Below are 13,292 nucleotides of genomic sequence, written 5' to 3' on the forward strand. Positions count from 1 at the left end.
GTAACTGGCTTGGATAGCCAGGCGGATTGCGGAGGACGAACCCACATCCCACATTCAGTGGGGTGTGGGACGGGGTTGGGCAGCCCCATATGGTGCCACATGGATGCCCCCCTGGTAAGGGTAGCCTCCCCCAGGTACGGGTTGACTCCCCCTGGTAAGGGTTAGATTCCCCCTGGTAAGGGTAGTCTCCCCCAGGCACGGGTTAGTTTCCCCCTGGAAAGGGTAAGTTTCCCCCAGGTACGGGTTAGTTTCCCCCTGGAAAGGGTTAGTTTCCCCCTGAGAAGGGTAAATCTTTTAGCTATGGAAAAAAGTAATTTATATTTTTATACCGGATTGGCGCTGGACCGGGTTAATAACGCCCCCGCTGTTGGCTTTGATGCCCCGGCTGACAGTGTTAAATATATTAGGGGTGTGATTAGGGTCGCTGGACCAATGGATAAAATGGTGTGGACTATAATGAAGTCTCATGAGCATGAGAGTGAGAATCAAGTCCTCCCAGTGGAGCATGGAGAGGAGGTAGAGGAGACTGTTTGTGATGATCATGGTGAGGAGATTTTATCTATCTTACCGATGGTTTTTACAAGGGACACTTTTAGTGATTTAACTATGGAAAGTTTTAATCCAGATTTTAAGTATTTAAGTACATTTGATGATCCATATGTTAGCGAATCGGGATATCTTAATGCTCATTTAGTTAATGGGTCTAGTTTATTAAATAGTTTTAGACCAAGTACTGATTTTAATAGGGATCGTAATAAGGATCTTAACAGTACTGGTAGTAATATAAATATATTAGAAAGTAGTTCGTGGAAGGATGGGGTTTTTTATTTAGAGTATCCCGTTGATAGTTTTAATTGTCCAATATGTCCCCAGATATTACCAACATTTGGTAAATGGGCCAAACACATTAATGTGGTTCATAAAAGTAAAGCCATACGAGTTGTATGTAGTAAATGTGGAAAATCTTCTCAATATCATAATATAGCTTGCCACTACCCCAAGTGCATACCCAAGAAGGCGGATACCCCAATGAAGAGCCATACGTGCTCGGTCTGTGGGCTTGGTTTTCATACTAGATCTGGATTGAGCCAACACTGTAGACATAGACACCCTGCTGTGAGGAATGAGCAAAGAAAAGAAGATATGGCTGCTAAAAGTAAGATCAAAGAGGGATCGACTAGATCTCGTATATGGACCAAAGATGAGGTTGCGCAGCTTATACAGTTGGAAAGGAAATATATTGGGAAAAGGAATATAAATAAATGTATTGAGAGCGAGATGAGGACCAAAACGAATAAACAAATATCAGATAAAAGACGAGAATTAGCAAAGAAGAAGTTAGTGGTAACAGGAGATAGGGAGGAAGTGACTGAGGTAGAGGACATTAGAGTAAATATATTAGAAATTCCGCCCCCAAGAGAGAGGATTTTCCCACTAAAAGGACATCCAGAAGTGGATTTAGTGGAGAAAATATGTAAACGGGGAAAACAAAGTAGGGAGGGAAGAGAAATAATAAATAGTTTAGGGGAAATTGAAGGATTATTAAAGGAGGATTTAACAAAAGCTCTCGGATGGGCAATGTTGGAAAAATTATGTTATTCATTAGTAGAGGGAAAGGACCCTAGAAATGAAAGTCAAATAGAGTTGAGGAATAAAGGAAAAGGGAAGATGAGAAAGGAGGGGAGAAGGAAGCAATTTAATGCAATTAGGAGATATGCTACAAAGAAAGCTAAGTATAAATTCTATCAACAGTTATTTGATAAGGATAGAAGAAGATTGACTCGCATTATAATGGGAGAGCCAGATAAGGCTAAGTGTGCTATCCCTATGAAAGAAATTGAGGAATACTATGTGAATATTTTGGGAACAATTGGACATGGTAATATGATAGGGTGGCCATCATCCACAGAGAATGCGGATAATGATATATTAATGAGTCCGATCTCTGTGGATGAGATTAGAATAGCTTTAAGAGAAATAAGAAAAGATAGTGCTCCTGGCCCAGATAAAGTAAAAGTGAGCAATTTGTGGGATATTTTTAATTTAGACTCCTTAATACTTACAAAAATTTTTAATATATGGTTTCTAAATAGACAGGTACCAGATGAATTTAAGAAAAATAGAACGATTTTAATACCAAAGACACAAGATGAGGAGAAATGAAGAAGTTAACATCTTGGAGACCATTGACAATTGGGTCAGTTTGGATTAGAATCTATACCAAAATATTAGCAAAAAGACTGGTGGAAACAGTTAAGATATGTAGTAGACAAAAAGGGTTTATATCCGCCCCTGGGTGTGAGGAAAATATTGCTATATTAGATAATTTGATTAAAGGGGCTAAACGAAATGGGAATGAAATTGCAATAGTGTTCGTAGATCTGGCTAAAGCTTTTGATTCTGTGGGACACGGACATATAATAGCCGGGTTGAGAAGATTTGGTATAGATGAACATTTTATAGATATTATTAGGGACCTTTATGATAATTGCACAACTAGGGTATGGGTGGGTGATGAAGTTACTGAGTCTATTTTAATTAGGAGGGGGGTCAAGCAGGGTGACCCGTTGTCCCCAATTTTGTTTAATATTGCTATGGATCCCCTTTTAACTAGATTAGAAGTAGAAGGAAGTGGTTTTTATGTTAAGGGCAATGGTGTCACGTCATTGGCTTTTGCCGATGATGTGGCAATTTTAAGCAGCTCATATAAAGGAATGATTAAAAATTTGGGTATCTTAGAGGAGTTTTGTAAAAATACTAATCTCTCTGTTAATGTGAAGAAAACGAAAGGCTTTCATATTTTAACTAAGCATAAAACCTATGTAGTTAATCCTAAAGATAATTGGCAGATAGGGTCAGAGGAGATTGAATATGTTCAACCAGGGGATTTTGAAAAATATTTAGGAGCTAGAATAGATCCCTGGATAGGTGTAGGGGGACCGGTACTTAAAGAAAAATTGAAAGATTGGAGTGAGAATTTAATTAAGGCCCCATTAAAACCGGCCCAAAAAATATTAATTTTACAGACATATATTTTACCGAAGCTATTTTATAATCTTCTTTTAATAGAACCCCCTTTTAATCTTTTAAACGATCTTGATGTGTTAGTTAGAAAAATAGTTAAAGAGATTTTACATTTACCTCAGTGTACCACAGATGGGATATTTTATTCTAGAGGTAGGGATGGTGGTTTAGCTCTCACTAAGTTTAGTGTGCAAATCCCAAATATGTTAATTCGTAAATGGAGGAGACATATTGTCTCGAGAGATGATTGGATGGACCTATCTTATCTATATGCAGGAGAAAATCTTGTGGATAAAATATTGTCATTTAGTGCAGTAACATCTCATCCCAAGAAATGGAGGGAAGAGGAATTTTTAAGATGGTCGGAACTGAGATGTCAGGGAATAGGGATAAAATATTTTAAAAATGATTTAATTAGTAATTCGATTTTTAGAAACTCTAGTAAAGTTAAATCGTCAGCGTATATCGCAGCATTGCAGCTTAGGGCAAATATTTATCCTACTAGGGAGACATTAGCAAGAGGAAGAGGAGGTGTGAATGCTCTTTGTAGATGGTGCGGTAAAGTGCGGGAGACTGTTCCCCATATCTCAGGACAATGTTATAAGACTAAGAATGCTAGGATAAAAAGGCATAATAGAGTAGTGTCTGCAGTTGTAGATAAGGTTGGTAAATTAGGGTGGAAGGCAATGATAGAGCCCCATTTGAGAAATAGTAAGGGTGAGTTAAGAAAGCCGGATATTATATTTATAAAAGGAGATACAGCAGTGGTGGTTGATGTTACAGTGCGATGGGAGGATAATGCCGGAAGTTTGGAACAAGCCCACAGTGAGAAGGTGGCTTATTATCTTGAGTTAGAGGAAGAAATTAAAAACTTAACGGGAGGTAAAAATATTCACTTCTTTGGTTTTGTGCTTGGGGCGCGTGGCAAGTGGAGTGAAGGTAATAATGATTTGTTACAATTATTGGGAATAGACAGAAGTAAAAATTTTAAGGAGAGTATATGTAGACTTGTTTTATATTCCACTATTGGTATGATGGCTATATTCAGTGACAGGTAAAGATCCCGGAGTTTCCATTCCGTGTATCTTGCCAAAACTAAATTTTAGCTATTTTGGTTTCCATGCTCTAAATTTTCAAATTTTTAATATTGTTTTGAACATTAATTTATTTAGTGTTATTTAATATTTGTCCTTCAATAGAATGGTTTTAATTATATAATAAATACTTATTAATGGATGAAATTCCAATTTAAATTATTAGTTTTTTTTTTTTTTTTTAATTACTGGATGTGGATGCGGACTGGCCGCGTATAATAACCAGAAAAGGGCAGGTAGTCACGCCTGTACATAAATAGGGGGTGGGATCCTGGGGGCAGGGGTCCCGGGAGGGGGTGATCAGGGGACAGGGAGCAGGAGGGGTTGGATGGGTTGGGGTTTCTGTGGGGGGCAGTCGGAGGGAGTGGATGGGGGTAGGGTGGGGCTACCCTCCCTCCCCGTGGAGTGTCCTATTTTTTGAATGTTAAAATATGGTATCCCTACCTTCCCAGTGCAGCTCTCCATTCACTGCAGCATGAGGTCTCAGCTACCTCACTCCCTCCCCCTCTTTCCTGTTGGTAGTGGCCAAGGGAATGCTGGGAAATGTAGTTCTTTCCCTGCTCGAGGGCTGGCTCTATAGGCAGGGAGCTAACCAAGGAACTACAGCTCCTAGGGCCCCCTGTTGGTTCTCAGCTCCCATGCTGGATCCCTGCCGCCCCTGCAAATGGGCTGCCCCAAGCACGTGCTTGCTTTGTTGGTGCCTAAAGCCGCCCCAACATGTATTCCAAGTCTATTCTATCTATATTTTAAAACAAAAATTAGATGACAATCTCCCATTCTTTGCGTGTCCTGCTAATATCTGTTTGTCGGTGTCACTGTAGTGATAATGAAAATCATCTTTTATTTCCACAGAAATGTAAGGAGCTTCCATTTTTGTTTTGATGTGTATGTAGGACAATAGACGCACAATTTATGTAAGGGGTCTGTGTATGAAAAATCTGTTGATGTTCACAGAACCTCTTTGGTAAATTATTACTTTGGATCAGATTTACCATTATTTTTTATTCAATGTCTAGTCTTAATTCCCACAGCTGTTAGCTGCTACAATCCATCATTTTCTTGGTAGAAGACTTATACGTGCAAAAACACCTCCCCCCCCCCCAAACCAGTCACTTTGCTTCCAGTTTCTGAATCTTGGAAGGGGATTATAGGTACTTAAATGTATCAACAGTTTCCACTGGCAACTGCAGCAGAATAGCATGATACCAGTTCTGACATGAAATGCCGTTCCATATGTAAAACCGTGTCTTAAACCCACAAGGGACACTCAAATAAACTTTGTACTTTCTTTTCCTTTTGTCTAACACCAAATGGGTTGCGAAGAAGTGCTGGATGCTTAAAAAAAAAATGCACTTACAATTTTGGATCCAAGCTGTGAGAATACTCACTGGAGACAACTGTTCTCTCATGGGCTAGTCTTGAATAAACAATCGCAGCTCTGTGTGATATTACTTCTTAACCAGATTCTAGCTTGGAGGTATTGGCTTGCCATGGTTACTTGCCTTTTAAACCAATGGTGCTTTTTCCTTCCCTTTTGCCAAGATTCCTGCTTACTTGGCAGTGGCTCGTTCTCATTTGAACTTTTGCCCTCTTTTAATCTTCACCAAATTTTAGTCTAAAAGAACCTTTCACGGATACCTTTTGTTGTCCTGAATTTCTATTGCTTGTGAGAACTAACTTGTGGATCTGGTCACTGGAATGAGCTCAAGGGACTGTCTTCTTCCTCTGAGTAACCAGCCCCTGACAATGACAGGCATCTGTGAGAAGATTAGAAAACAATCACGACAGCACAAGATGCTATCCCATTCCTGAAATACAATTAAGTAGGAAAGAAGGGACGGATATGGACATGCACACACATATATACATACTTTACCAGGTCATTCACTAGGAGATTTACTTATGCTTGTCAGTTCCAGAAGCTGTCCCATTTAAATTCATCTGAGGATAATAGTTAAAACGTGTGTAGAAGCATTGCTCTGCCACGTGGGGGATCCAAGTCTAAACCCTTCACTTGTGCTTCCACGTCCTGAGCAGGGGAACTGTGGAATGAGTATGCTCAGCATGGGAGAAAAGGAAGTGCTTCTGGTTCCTCTTAAGAAACTCTCAAGACAACCCAGGACTTGAACTGACTGGCTGTATCAGGAGTGTGAAATACCTCCTCTGCCAGAAAAGTATTGATTGATTTGATTTTTAGTGTGCTTATTGTCCTAATATGGAGACTTTTTTGGGGAGAAAATAAAGGGAAAAGGGGGGGAGCATAAAGAATTCCCTCCCCAATCCTGTTCAGTAAATTAAGGGTCTGGATCCTGCTCCCACTGAAGTCACTGGCAAAATCCCCATTGATTACGGGGAATAGCAGGGTCTTAATTACCTATAAAAACAAACTTTATTCTCCACCAAACTGACACATTGTGTGTTTTTTCTGTGTACAGTTGTATATGCATATACACAGATTACACATACATAAATAATGGAGTCCTCTCTAACCAATATTCACTTATTTAAGAAAACACATTTTCTTGCATTTGGAACATTTCTGACTTTAGTATGAGAAAAGCTATCACTATCCAAAAATCTCTCAGGTTCAGTAAATTGGGGTGAATCATTTTTGGCTGGGTTTTTAATCTGAAGCAGGAACCTGTTAAAGTTCTCAGGAATTAAGACATCTTTACTCTGCACTGTCTAGAATGAATCAGAGTAACATCTTTCCGATAAATGCATCATATGTGCTGATTAATCAGCCCAGGGACCAGGGTTTATTCTTCTTAACTCTCAGAATAATAATATTTTAACTCCAATTCCCCTTTCTTAGGCTAAGACAAGCAAAGGACCAGCTCTTCATCAGTACATCTGACTGAAATCTGCTCTTTCTTGTCATATGAATATTGCCTACTTTCATTCTTTTCTTCATTTGACCAATATTTTTTATGTGTTGGAAGGTTTTAAATGAAATCATACAATTAAAACCAAAGAGTCTGCCCTTATGCACACACGGTCATTTATTTAATTTTAGACAGCAACTTTCTTTGCAGTAGCAAAATCAAATTCTAAGATAATGTTTCTAGCAGCAGTTTTCTTTCTTGTAAAATTTTATTGGCAATCTACTTCTCCTTCTGTGCTGAAACAGTAAAATGAAAAGAGCGTGCCCCTCTTATTCCGCTAGTTTAAAAAAAAAATAGTATCTTTATTTCTTTTGGCACTCATGCAAAAGACACATTTTTCAGCTCAGCTAAATAATTATCCATCTCCATGATATTTCTTCACATGCAAAGCATCCTGACTGATCAAAAAAAATCACTAGGTGGTTGTCAGAAGTGTCCCTTATCGGTAAGTATTAGTTATAGCCTGTCTCTCAATCTTCCTGTTTCTGAATTGGGAGCGGACAATTTGTAGAACAGACAAGAAAACGTTAATACACAATTTAGGTCTGGCTTTGTTTGTGGTGGGTACTATGCACTTCCTTAAAGGTGCTGAGCACCCTCAATTCCCAATGAATGCAAGGGCATTGAGGGGGCTCAGCACCTCTCAGGACCACACAGGATTAGGTGCTTAGTTAAGGTACAAAGCAGCTTTCCTGTGTGAGTGATGCACAAAAAATGACTTCTGGTTGAGTCAAGCTGAAGCTAATCTATTTTACTGTAGGTATTTCTAGAGCAACAGTCACCATAATATCTAAGGCTTCAATCCTGCAATGAGCCTTGAGGAGCACAGGGGTCCACTGCATGTTGGGTGACCAGACAGCAAATGTGAAAAATCGGGATGGGGGTGGGGCGTAATAGGAGCCTATACTAGAAAAAGACCCAAAAATCGGGACTGTCCCTATAAAATCAGGACATCTGGTCACCCTAACTGCATGGAGCTCATTCTAGGACTTGGACCTAAGCAATTTTACAAGGGAGATGACAGGGATCATCAGATTAAGCAGCTGGAACTATTGTCAAGGGCTCCTCAGTCCATATCAGCATGGGATGCTGCCAAGCTCTCCTCAGTCCCAAAGCAGGCCATGCCTGTGACAAGACAAGAGATGGGGAAGGCAGATGGATAGGAGCTTGCATAGCCCTTTGTTTTGCACTGAAGTAATACAATTTTACCCTTCTCTAGTGCCTCTAATCTGAGAATCTCAAAATGCTTCACATACGTTTTCCGAAAACTGAACACCGCAGAGAGGGAGGTAAATACTACCCCCGTGTTACAGATGGGACACTGAGGCACAGCAAAGTTATAGAACTTGCCCACAATCGCAGAGTGACTCAAACAGAGGCTGGTGGACTTAACGCCTCTCCTGCGGTTCTAGTATGCTCCCTTGTTTATCCTGCTAGAACTGCTCCTTTTGGATCACCAAGGTCCTGCTCCAAGTCTTGACTTGAGGCTCACAAAACAGATCCTTCCACCAAATGGGAACTCTACTAATTGATTAAATCCACTTGAACACCGGGCAACTGACTGATAGACAAAATTAACATCAAATTACGTGTTGCAAAAGGGCAGGCTGAAGGTCAAATCTTATCCAGGTGCAGCTGCACAGATGGGGCCAAATCTTTCACTGCAATGGGGGATTCACTAAGTGATCAAAGAACTTAGCTCATTGAGTGCAGGTGAAATAACCCTATATACTGACAACAAACCCAGTTCTGATTGTTCACACAGATACTTATAATTACACACCTTTGCTATTTGGAGTCACCTAAGACTTTAAACGGGGACTTTTCAGCACAATTTAAATGTGGGTCCTGATTGTGCCACTCTTACTCATGTTGACTAGTACCTTGAGCTGCAAGTAGTCCTAATGACTCTACTTGCAGAGAACAATACTATTCATCAGGCCCCCTTTGTGAGCGTGTGGCCTCATGACATATCCATCTGTAACAATGACCTCTTGTAATCATTTACAATGCTTTTGGGCATCGGTGTTTAAAAACTCTGCTATTCCAATCCAGTGAGAATCCTGTGTGCTTTCCACTGTAAAGCTATAATTGTCTCTTATTTGTATTCACAGATGAAATAAGAAATAGTGGGGAAAGTAAAAAATCATTAAAGGAAATAGACTTAGGGAAAAACAGGAGCTAGAAGCAATCAATAAAATGTGGAATAAAGTAAAGAGAAGGAACCTTTAAAGTGCCCAAGCTTAAATGTCAAGAGTATTAGAACAAAAGAGCTTGAAGCAGAAGTATGTGTGGTAAAAGAATATTCTGACACTCATACAGAAAGCAGGTTTACTCCTGAGGATGGAAAGGAATGTAAACTACAAAGAATGGTCGAGAAGGACAGAATAAGAGATTAGGAAACTATATATTTTTTTTGTTTCTAGAACAACTAGAACAACTTGCAATAATAGGAGAACTATGATTCTTTCTAGAAGATTTTGAGCCGTACAATTAAGGAAAACTTATCTTCAGTGGTTAAAAGGATTGCCTTAAAATAACCATATAATAAGCCTCTTTGAACATCTAGTGTAAGTGGAATAGTCTCCTATATGCCATAAAATGTGACACCAATATTATATAACCATGTAATATCGCTTACATTATATTATACCAAAAAAGAAACTTCACTGCCAATCAGAAAAAGGTTCGCTGTATTTGCCTTACCAATTACACTATAATTAACCATGAACTATACACGGTTACACTTGCTTTATTTTATTCCCTAGGGCAATGATTCAGCAAGGCACTTATACACAGAGACCGCAGTGGCTCTGTATCTAAGATTGACTGGCCAGTGGCCAGTTCCCACAGTGGAGAGGGAACATAATAGCCATAAGCAGTTCTGCAGCCCTGATGCTGCAGCAATGGCTTGCTGAGCTGCTCTGGCGCCCCCTCCCCTGAATTCCTGTGGAATTTCCCACTGTGCAGACCACCTACTGGAGCTAGGTATTTAGACTAGTCTTTGCAGAAAAAAATTCTCAGGCCGGGATGTGGTCTTAATAAGAGGTTATTACAAAAGATACATCCAGGCTATTTGCTGTTTCAATAATAAGATGTCACCTAGAATCCACTTGGCCATCTCTGCATTCCAATGGCACTTAGAGTGCAAACAATGCATTCACTGCAACATGTTGCCCATCTGAGAAAATCAGTGATATGGATACAGACCAAGATTTACCTGCTCTGCCTGAGGGAGACAATTTCAAAAATGTTTCTCTAGATGAAACAATCTCCCCTCTTACTTTAAGGCTGGGGATCATGCTATTAGTATGGGAATGACCGTACTAATGAGATGTGTTAAGCTAGCATGTGAGTGACTATGCCGTAACCATAGGCACCGACTCCATGGGTGTTCCGGGGCTCAAGCACTCATGGGGAAAAAAGTGGGTGCTCAGTATCCACCAGGCGCAACTGTTTGGCGGGGCCACCGATCAGCTCTTTGGCAGCTGGCGGGAGGCACTTGGGGGAGGGCAAAGAGCAGCGAGTGGCAGGCGGCAGCATTGGGAGAGAGGGCAGGGCCTTGGGGCTGAGCGGGGGTGGAGTACCCATAGGGAAAAATAAAAGTCAGCACCTATGGCTGTAACTCTTCTGCCAGGTGGAGTTGGCAAAACCAAGGGCTGGGTTCAATACCTCGGGGTTCCTCTTAACAGTACAACACAGAACCCGCTCAATAATCTGGGTAAACAAACATCAGCCTGGAGTGCCTTTGGAGGCAATTCTTTCCCACTCGCAAGCACTGAGACTGTGTATAACAAAAGAAAATTGTTAAAGGGGAAAGGGAACCCAGCATTAATTTGGGAAAACACCACAACCACATTCAAAAAGCACATGTCCCTAAGCAAATCCAACCCCACAGTGCATTGGACAGTGTCCTTCGCCTCAGTTTTCTACCTTGCAGAGGGAAAGTCCAATGAACAACTGCCCCTTTAAACACATCACTCCCCTCTGCCGCACCCCACTCACAGTTGACTATCCTTAGTCCAGAGGTGAGTTCACAGGGGTTCACCTCCCACTGCTGGGGGAGCAGGATGTCGAGCAATGCCTCTGCTGCTGCCTCTGCAACTGATGCACAGCTGCTGCTGTCTCTGCCACCACAGCTTGCTGCTCCTGCAACCTCACGCGCTGAGGTTCCACCACTTAACCCAGCTCTCAGTGATTGCAGCAGGTAGCAGAGAGCCTCACAGCAGGTGCAATCTCTGTATTATCTTTCACTGTCCCCACACAAGGCTTAGCCCCTAGCCCCACTCATCAGTTCTGTCAGCTCTACGAATCACCAACCAGAAACAGACTCAAATCTAATCAGCTCTGTCATTAAACACTGGAGAGCGGCAGGTCCAATGGTGTCCAGGACTCTTTAGGCAGCATCCACACCACCAGGTAGGAACACCTGTCCCCACCCATTCTCCTCTTCACTGGGATATGGCATCCCTACCCCCTGCTTAGCCAGTGAGGTTCAGTTCAGGGTGACCCCCTCAAGCAGGGCAGGCTAAGCACAGTTCTGCTGCCCTTTACTGGTACAATAAAATTAACAAAATTTCATTATTCTGCATTCAAATACTAGTGATTTGTAACCGAAAACCAGCCAAAAATCGATCATTTTGGCAAAGCAGCTCCATCTGCTACACACCTAGGCAGAGTAGGCATCTATGCAACCAGTCTGTTACTGAAGTCTTTCCCCCCCAGATCTCCACTAAATGTTGGGGGAGAGTTCATTCAGACCCTGCTTACATTGCTCATACATGTGTGACACCTCTGAGCATGCTCAGTGTGAATTCAATATTTCCAGAAGCCTGATCAAACTCATAGTGAGCCGAGTGCTGCTGCAGCTCAAAGCAGTGTGCAGTGCCTTCCCACCAACAAACCTGACTGCTGACAGTGAAAGATTTTGCAGTGTGTTTCAACACAACCTTTAAAATCTCTCTTGTAAATTTCTGAAATCACCCTCATTCTAATTGTCAGAGTTGACAGCCTTGCTAACAACATTGAGTCGAATGTCCCTTCATCTTCTTGCTCTTCCTTAACTGAATGATCTGTGAACAAACCAAAGCCGACAGCTATTGTGAAGGTAACAAGAACTAAAGGATATTCAGCAGAGGTTTCAACCTTTTCCTGTCTAATTCGCCCCAAACAAAATGCCATTGAGTTCAGGAAAAGGTTGGAGAAGCAGAGAGAAGAGAACAGCTAACTATGATTGGGGTGGACCTACAAGAGTTTCAGAGTTTGACTATTCAGTTCTTTCTAGGCAAGGTCCCTGGAACAGCATGTGGTAGGCCAAATAATTTGACTATGGGTCAACATTAATTTTCTCTTTATTCTAACAGTCCACTCCAGCCAGATGCTAAATGTCTCCAACAAGGTGCAGAGTGCGCACTGGAGCACTGAGTGTTAAAGATGTTCAGCATATCAAAGGAGGTGTACAGTAATTTGAAGAATTTGGGCCATTTAAAGACCTACACACCATAGTCTCACACCAATGACTTTTTATTGGATTAAATATTTGACCTAAGTTAATATTTCAAACATTTTATGTTAGCTCAAATTTTTAAATGGATTTCTTCAATGTGCTCATACCCCATTTGCCTTCTTTCATTGGATATTCCACCAAATGAGTTTACTGCCGGGAATGTTTGTGAAACAATGCATTTTTCAGTGAATGTTGATGAATATTTGAAGGAAGCCAATTTTTCATTCCCAGATGCAAGTATTTGCACCTGAAATTGCATTCTAAAAGTTATGCTCATTTAATCAAGAAACAGGCCACATAATATGTTTCTCTGTGTCCAATCAAACCAGCTGAAATTTCAAACATTGAACTGCTCACGAATAGAGCTGGGATGGAAACAGTTTTCTCATCCCGCAAATATTTGGGAGTTTGACATTTTTTCCTGACTCAAATCAGGACACAATGTCAACATCTCAAAAATATTTGTGAATTGACAATCCAAAAGGTTTTTCCTTTTGGATCAATTTAAACTTTTTGTTCTTTGTTTTAAAGCCTTTTCTGTCTAATTAGCTTAAATTTCAAAATGAAAGTCATTTTGAACTAAAAACCCAGACAATTTTTGGTTTAGAAAATGTCAAAATGAAAAGTTTCAACCATTTCAAAACCTTTTTCTAAATACTTTTCTGAGTTGGGAAATTCCTCAAACCTGACCCCTGTATTTTTATCCAAATCATGATTAGCTGAAAAAATTGCCACTAGTTAGTCACAAATGACGTGCAGACCAAGAATTATTCCAAGAAGTTA

The sequence above is a fragment of the Emys orbicularis genome, chromosome 2 (assembly GCF_028017835.1).
Source record: "Emys orbicularis isolate rEmyOrb1 chromosome 2, rEmyOrb1.hap1, whole genome shotgun sequence".
NCBI classification, from domain to species: Eukaryota; Metazoa; Chordata; order Testudines; family Emydidae; genus Emys; species Emys orbicularis.